This window comes from Limulus polyphemus, unplaced genomic scaffold (assembly GCF_000517525.1).
Source record: "Limulus polyphemus unplaced genomic scaffold, Limulus_polyphemus-2.1.2 Scaffold379, whole genome shotgun sequence".
Lineage (NCBI taxonomy): Eukaryota > Metazoa > Arthropoda > Merostomata > Xiphosura > Limulidae > Limulus > Limulus polyphemus.
Window position 1 is genome coordinate 170566 of NW_013665989.1, and position 8775 is coordinate 179340.

The 8775-nt window shown below is 32.0% G+C and overlaps 1 protein-coding gene across 1 annotated transcript in view; it reads right to left on the bottom strand.

Annotated features, from left to right (window-relative positions):
- LOC106457836 (GTP-binding protein Rit1-like) overlaps nucleotides 1–8775 on the bottom strand; it is a 31858-nt gene that overhangs the window by 4251 nt on the left and 18832 nt on the right. The window lies entirely within an intron of this gene.

An 8775-nucleotide genomic window follows, 5' to 3' on the forward strand; every position in this document is an offset into this window, starting at 1 on the left:
GTCAGTACTAGGAGTGATCCAGTACGAAGGAAGCCACAGTAATTTGATGAGAAGGCACCATGGGAGGCATATAGAACACAATTTGAGATCCTGGCAGAAATGAATGGATGGACAGAGGAGCAGAAAGCAGTATATCTGGTCACGTGACTAGTATCACGCCACTTCCTTCTCGAACCTTCGTGAATTGTCGGGAGACTACTAGATTGGGGTAGTCTTGTATATATATATAAGACGGTCACAGCGTGACGGCAAGGAGGTGTAATATATGTGTAATTGAACTGAGTATTGTCGCGCACGAGCACGTGAGACGTTCTTTGAGAATTATAGCGTTTGTTATAGAGCGACTGTTGAAATTAAGTGTATCGGTAAAGTTGTATTCGGAAAGAATAAACAAGTTTTATTTAAGAAAGACTTGTGTCGCTAAAGTTTCGTCGGAACGAATTTATGGAAAATTAATTAACGAAAGAACGGAGACGTAACAATATTTGTATGAGAACCAAGTATTTGTTTTAATTGCCTGCCTTGTCTTTATATAATACTACAATTGCTCGTATCAACCTGGGAACCCTATTCTAGTTTGTATGACTGACTTCAACGATTACCGTGGAATTTCATGCCATAACTGGGAACTTTGGTTGACATTTAATAACCCTGAGCAAGAATAAAACTGTTGAAAAAATACTACATAGCATGCAGTGAGCCTATTAGATACTATTATTGTTGTTACATCTCATGGGAACGAGAGTATATACTTAATTTAAGCAAAATTTAACAATATTTACACAGTTAACGTTACAATAAAACTTTACGTGTGCTTTCAGTTCAGATGCATTAACTGTATGCTATATTTTACAAGTGAATGAGAAGCATGTGGAGATGAAATTGTTTGTTTTTGAATCTGAATTTCGCGCACAGCTACACGAGGGCTATCTGTGCTAGACGTCCCTAATTTAGCAGTGTATGACTAAAGAGAAGGCAGCTAGTCATCACCACCCACGGCTGAAAGGGCGAACATGTTTGGTGTTACGGGGATTCGACCCCGCGACCCTCAGATTGCGAGTCGAGCGCAATGACCACCTGGCCATAATAATCACAAAATAATGTGATATCATAAGCATATTCACTCTTTTTTTTTTCAAAACGTTGCCAACAAATACAGTTAAGATAATATTGAACTCATGCAAGCTTCCAGGATAGATAACGTTCAACTGAGGTATAAATTGTATTGAGCTCTTGAATTGAACACTTGGAATTGAAAGAAAAGGGAACAGGAATTTCTAAGCTTTGTTTGATAGAACGTAGTTAATCAAAGAAGTCAATATAAAGGTACAGTTTTTTTTTTAATATAGCGTTTATGAATATTTTTTAAGACAAATCATTCAATATTCTAACTTGCTGGTTTTCTTTAATTTACTGTTTTCATTCAAACTTCAAACAATCTCTATATTAAAGATTATTTACAACTAAATTACCTTTAACAACAGTTTACTTAAATACCACATGTTAAAGGTAATTTAAGTGGAGATCTATCATCTATGTTATAACTATCTGCAATTTGTAGCAGATTCAGGAAATGTTAAAACAGAAATTATTTTTTTAAGAGGAAAGCAAAGGAGAAAATAAATAAATGAACAAATAAATGGAATCTTTATTCACAATAATGTAGTTAATAGGCTAGCTTTAGAGTTCTGTTGTATGTTTTCTGGCTGCCGAGCAAGAAGATTTCCTAGTCTTTAGTGGTTAGCGTGTGAGGCTACGTATCAAAGTGTTTGAGATGTGATAGTGCTGAACACGCTCCCCGCACTTTATCCTGCTGTGGGTGCATTATAAAAGTTACAGTCAATCTCATTATTTGGTTCAAGGAGTTGGACACCACTCTTTTGGCAGCGAGTACTTCTTCTGGCTGCCCTTTTTCTGGCCAGTAGCTCATAATTAGGAATGGCTATACAGACTAGAAATCTCTGACCTAGCTGTTTGGCTCACACGCACGATATTCAGATTGAAAATTCCAAGAATCAGAATAATGCTATGTTGCATTGTGAAATCAGAAAGAATATTCCTATCACAATCTCAGATTATTTACGTCAAAAATAATCCTTATTACACATGACTATGGAGGATAAATCTCCAATTTATACTAACTTTTACACGTCTTCTCACCACTCCTTGAAATGAGAGTATAACACAGAAACAGAGATAAGGAAATATAAGCCTGTAAAGAACATCTGTTGTAGTATGTAACCTTTGTCTAAGCTAGAGAATTAGCATCAGTTTACGAGGATGCAAAAACTGCTGGTAAATTAGAAAAAATTGCCATAATATACTTAAATAAAGCTATATTATTTTCTGGTTATGAAGAGTATAGGAAATACCTGAAGACTATTTTCTGGTTAGTTAGTCACTGGGTCTTTTGCCTGGAGAGTGCATGAAGAGCCAACAGTGCAATTTTAAGAGCTAAAGTGAGTTATACTTTGAATTTTGCTTTCCTTCAGAGTTGATATGTACTTCTATTAGCTTAACATCTAATTAAGAATTATTTTCTTTCCTGACTATTACATAACTTCTCTTCAAAATAAATAAGGTATCCTTCATGAAAATCCACTAGACAAACAACACATAATACACAAGTATATACTTTGATGTTATTGCCAATGGAAGTCACTAAGTCCTCTGGATTCAGATTTATTTACTTCGTGTTCATTATGATTATAACAGAAACATTTGTAGTGTTTATCTTAATAGTGGAAAACAGGCTTAGTCACTACATAATATTAAACCCTATATAAAATGTTCTTCCATTTTTCAGCACTTCACCCAATGTGAGTGATGATTAGGTGAGCTTAAATGTCTCAGAACTCGCACCCCATCAAATAATCCTTCCTTTTTGAAGATCCATGAGCTCTTCTTCAAGACATCTTGACTTTAGTTGGCTGGGTGTGGATGCACTTATGCAAATTTGGTAGAGATGGACCCAATGCTGCCCGGAAATTTAGTCGTGATACGTGATAATACATCACAATGGGAATGATAAAAATGCAAATCACATCTTTCTTAACTGACCTAATACGAACTTCTAGTAAAAGACGTGTAAAGTATATAACCTGAATTATATTTTGTCTGTTGTAGTATGGTGCTAATGAAGCCTTTTGCTTAGTGCCAGAGCTCCACAGGATTGGTTAGGTTACAATAGTGTCACTGTGAATGCTATAATGTTTGTACTAACTAATTGTTGTGATACTACTGTTGAAATCTGTAATTTCTTTTATTTTCTAGAAAACTATGCTGTGACTACATAATTCTGAATTATAATAAAACATCAAGTCTTTTAAACTACGAATGTTTTTCAATCATAAAACTACTTAAAGATATTAATAAAAAAGTGCATGTTTAAACATGTTAGCAAAGAAATTAAAGTAGAACTGGATCAATAATGGATGCAAAATATCTAACACATAAAATAGCAAACAAAAACAAAATGTTTGTGAAGAACAACAGAGGAAACTACATAAAACCTTCAAGCATGATTTCTTATCTTTTCAGTTCTACCAACACTTCTTAGAAGCCAATATTATTAATAATTTTCTTTTAATGTCTAATTTCAGTTGAATTGGGAGAACTAATAGATCAATTTTTGATAGAACTGTGAACCATGAAGTTAGCCTTTGTTTTACAAACCAATAGTTAATTTATATTTCACACCAAGTGATGAATAAAAATTAGTAGTTTTATTCCATGACAATCTCTTAATATAGTTACTAGGTGTTTATCATACATAAAACTTACCACTCTCCTCTGTTTTTTTATTGAAGTATTTGTTTTCTAACAACACTGTTTCTGTTCAAATCCACTAAGTTTTACACATTATTGTTATTTATATCCTGTTAAAATCTTTCACATTCACTGAAAAATAAACACGTGTTAGAACAAGTACACACGATGGTTACTTTTAACAATTCATAAAACATTTAAGTGCAGGCCTCAAATAAATAATGTATTCATTTTGATCATCACATGATATGAGAAACAACTCACACATTTCTTAGTTTTTTACTATCTAAAAAAAACAGAATAGACAGATATTTTATAGTGCAAGACATGTTCTACAAAACAGTCAATTCTAATAAACAATTAGTTGGATATTTGATAAATTTAGCTATTACCAACAGTGTGGTATGAGGAAAAATAAGACTGCCTTAATGTGCTATAAAAATAGGAACCGAGGATATACTGACTAGTTGAAATTGATTCTGATTAAAGCAGTGTGTATTTAGAGGTCCAACATTATACACACCCTGTTTAAGCCTAATATGTCCTAGCTTACATACATGCAATTCCATCCTGTTGACACAAGTGTTAATATATATAAGGCATTCATAGCCTGTGCATTCTATATCCAAAAAACAAATTTATTTTCATAGTACACATGAATTATGAAACAACAATTGTGTTATAAACAAACTTAACGTGTAAAATAACGAAACTCTGCTTGGTACTAGCCATCAAGACAAATGAAAATAAGCTAAAAGAAAAAAAACTCACTACCATTACACATATAATTATGCCATACATTCTTCTTTCAAAATCATAAATGATGATAAATATAGCTTGTTTCATATAAAAAATATAAAATCTATGCAACAAATTGAGGTGTAGAGCTCAGATTCCATTATAATATGAAGTGTTGGGATCATTGTTTATGATCAGACAAAAATGTTAACAAAAAATATAAAATCTATGCAACAAATTGAGGTGTAGAGCTCAGATTCCATTATAATATGAAGTGTTGGGATCATTGTTTATGATCAGACAAAAATGTTAACAAAAAATATTATAATATTTCTCTAAAGGTGCTAATTTATTTATGTCAATAGCTTATGTTAAAATCAAAACAGCCCACAATGTTGACTACTTAACCCTCAGCACTACACAACTAAACATTCTCACATTGGACAAAAGGAACATAATGTTGACTATTTATCCTTCAGCACTACACAACTAAACATTCTTACATTAGACAAAAGGACCATAATGTTGATTACTTAACCTTCAGCACTATACAACTAAATATTCTTACATTAGACAAAAGGATTATAATGCTGATTACCTTCAGCACTATACAACAATATATTTTCCTACATTAGACAAAAGGACCATAATGTTGACTACTTAACCTTCAGCACTATACAACTAAATATTCTTACATTAGACAAAAGGACCATAATGTTGATTACTTAACCTTCAGCACTATACAACAAAATATTCTTACATTAGACAAAAGGACCATAATGCTGACTACTTAACTTTCAGCACTATACAACTAAACATTTTTACATTAGACAAAAGGACCATAATGTTGACTACTTAACCTTCAGCACTATACAACTAAACATTCTGACATTAGACAAAAGGACCATAATTCTTCTTACCTTCAGCACTATACAACTAAACATTCTTATAATAGACAAAAGGACCATAATGTTGACTACTTATCCTTCAGCACTACACAGCTAAACATTTTTACACTGGACAAAAGAACCAGAATACTGATTACTTAACCTTCAGCACCACACAATTAAACATTTTCATTTTGGATAAAAAACCATAATGCTAACTACTTAACCTCTTAAAATGTTCACATTTACACTTTGATTCTGTTGTTTGGGGTAAAAGTATACAGATTTAGTGCATTGACCACCACTGCTTTTTACCATTTTTGTTGTGGTTGTTGTATATAGTTGTTTTCAGCTAAGTTTAACACTACAATATTAATTTAGTTGGATAATTTTTTATATTTACTTCTTTTATCATACCATGCTTCACATATTTTTGCAAAAAAGAGTGTTTTAATTTTATAGGAGTTTCATATTGCCTTTTCAGCTTTTTGACACAATAAAATGTTAGTTATTATTTCCTGTAGTAACCTCCGGGGGTTATTTAAGTAATTCTAAGAACAAATGAGTGGATGCAGAGGAGAATACATTAAGACCGGTGGTAAAAGTTTCTAGAACAGCTAGTCCATTAGCTATACTGATAGCCAGGTTGATTTTCAGTTTCACTCTAGATACATAGTTCACTGTAATAAGAATTATTAGCATTCCACAAAACTAAATGTCATATTGAACAAAAGGACCATATTGCTGACTACTTAACCAGTAGCACCACACAATGAAATATTCTTACACTGAACAAAAATGTCATAATGATGATTGCTTAACCACTGGTAAGACACAACCAAACATTATCACACTGAACATAATCTACTTCAACTAACCATTAGCAACAAACAAGTAAACATTCTTAAAGAAAACATAAAACAGAAGCGGGGGGGGGGGGTTAGCTTTCCACTTTTCAAACTGTTCCAGTAAAAATGTACCAAAATTAGGAAAATTACTCTAAGGAAAAACAGAAGAAATCATAAAATTTAATTCAGAACCAAAGAGTTTCCAGAGCCCTAATGCGAGCCCTGGACACAGGCCATAATGGATGCCTGTGGCACACATTCCTTCACTTCACTTTGTCAAATAAACCTTGGGCCTCACACTTTTAATTTGCCTGCTACACTTCGAAGTAAAGCTGGCTACTAAATGGCTAGCAATGTGATATAACTAAACATTTTCACAGTGAACAAGAACACAATAATGCTGACTACTTAAAACATTAACCCTTTATCATCCATGGAAGGGTTTTTTTCCATTATCATAATTGGTGTAAATGTACGGGTTAAAATTATGTCTAACACCTGTAAATATGTGAGAGGAGATGATAAATAGTTAATGCAACAAAATTCAACATTCTCATAATCAACAACTCAATGACAAATACTATTCATTAGTGCTGTAGCATTACTGAATATTAACATAAGGAATCTGTAATAACTCAACTATTCTATAACCTTCTATATGCAGATTAAAATATAATGGTGACAACTTTGACCTCCATGGAATACTCTTACTCTGATTTCACATTAAAGTATGTAACCTTAAAAGACATTAAAATAATAGTAGGGCAAAAAATAAAGAATATTCATTTTTTGTTTCTGTTATTAACAATATTAATTTAGTTGGATAATTTTTTATATTTACTTCTTTTATCATACCATGCTTCACATATTTTTGCAAAAAAAGAGTGTTTTAATTTTATAGGAGTTTCATATTCCCTTTTCAGCTTTACACACAAGCAATGCATGTAATCTCACAAACATATATATTACCTTGCAAGTAAGTGACTACAAACTTGATGTTTTATTACATCTCAAACACTAAAACGATTGATGCCATCATATGCTACTCGTATTGTTAAAAAGTCCACTACTTATACACACATGACAATCCAATAAACATGCCAAGAAATTCTTCAGTTTGAATTGCAACATGTAGGTTCTCAAACAAGATAATTGAAAAGTGGAATGATTAAAGTTTTAACAAAAATCTAAATACAATTTAGAAATTGTAAAAGTAATCACATAACACCTGTGACTCTTGAGGCATAGATTATTGTTAATATATATATATATATATATATATGGTCTTTTTTGCAATTGCATGTGCTATCAATGCTTAAAACAGAAGAAAATCATGGCATCTCTTAATCTTGTAAATATATTCAAATTCATAAACATAAAAAATGCCCTTTAGATCAGCAAAATAAAATTTATAATACAATGCCACTATTGCTTGCTGAAATGTTCCCACTTTAATCAAGTAATGTATTCTTTTTTTGTTGTTGTTAATTCTAATGTAGCTCAGGTTCTTTTTAGTTAAAATGTGTGTTTGAAAGATAAGCCTAGTAAAACAGTGTTGGATCAAGAACAGTGTTAATTTTTTAAAACATACTTATGCTCTTGTTTTGAGGATTCTCACTTGAAGAAACACAATACACTGAGGTTAAAACACTAAGATATTTTAACTTCAAGAAATAAAACTCTGAATAATTTTGTTGCCTATTGTCTAATGATTCTCTGGTTAATTCCACAAAAGTGTAAAAAGGAATTTAATAATATTTAATTCCCTTTTACACTTTTGCCACTGTAAATACGTTTTAATGTCTTCAACTGCTAGAAGGTACCAATCTTTCTTAGCATTTTGAACAGTTTACAAACATCAATATGTATTAATATTACAAAGGATGGTCACATTAATTTTTGCTTTTTTCATATCGGAATATAACAGTATAAAAAAATCTGTCATGTCAATCTTTATGCATGTTTTACAGGTGCTAAAGATTTTTCAAGGACACCTTTTAATCAGTTCTGAGGCTTTTACACATCTGGCAAAAGGGAATAGCCTTTGTAGATTTTTTTATGATTTTTGTTACAAATAAAATATTTACTTAAATTCAAACCATGCAAACATACATTCAAATAGACATTAACAGTTGGAAATGTTCACCCGTAAATGACACAGGTCTTAATTATGTATCATTAAAAGCTATAAATCTTTGTATTATGATTACATAACTTTTCCACTGATTATGCTACTTCTACCTTTTCTATTCACTGACTAATATATAGGTGTGTGTGTGTACTGAAATGTGTGGGATATCCAAAACTATAAACGTTTCAACAAAAGTGTTGTAGTTGTTTTAGCACAAAACTAAAGAATGGGTTATCTGCACTCTCTCCACCCCAGGGAATTGAATCCTGGGTCCATAAATCTACTACTGTTTTGTTTGTTTGTTTTTGAATTTCGTGCAAAAGCTACAAGAGGGCTATCTGCACTAGCCATCCCTAATTTAGCAGTGTAAGACTAGAGGGAAGGCAGCTAGTCATAACCACCC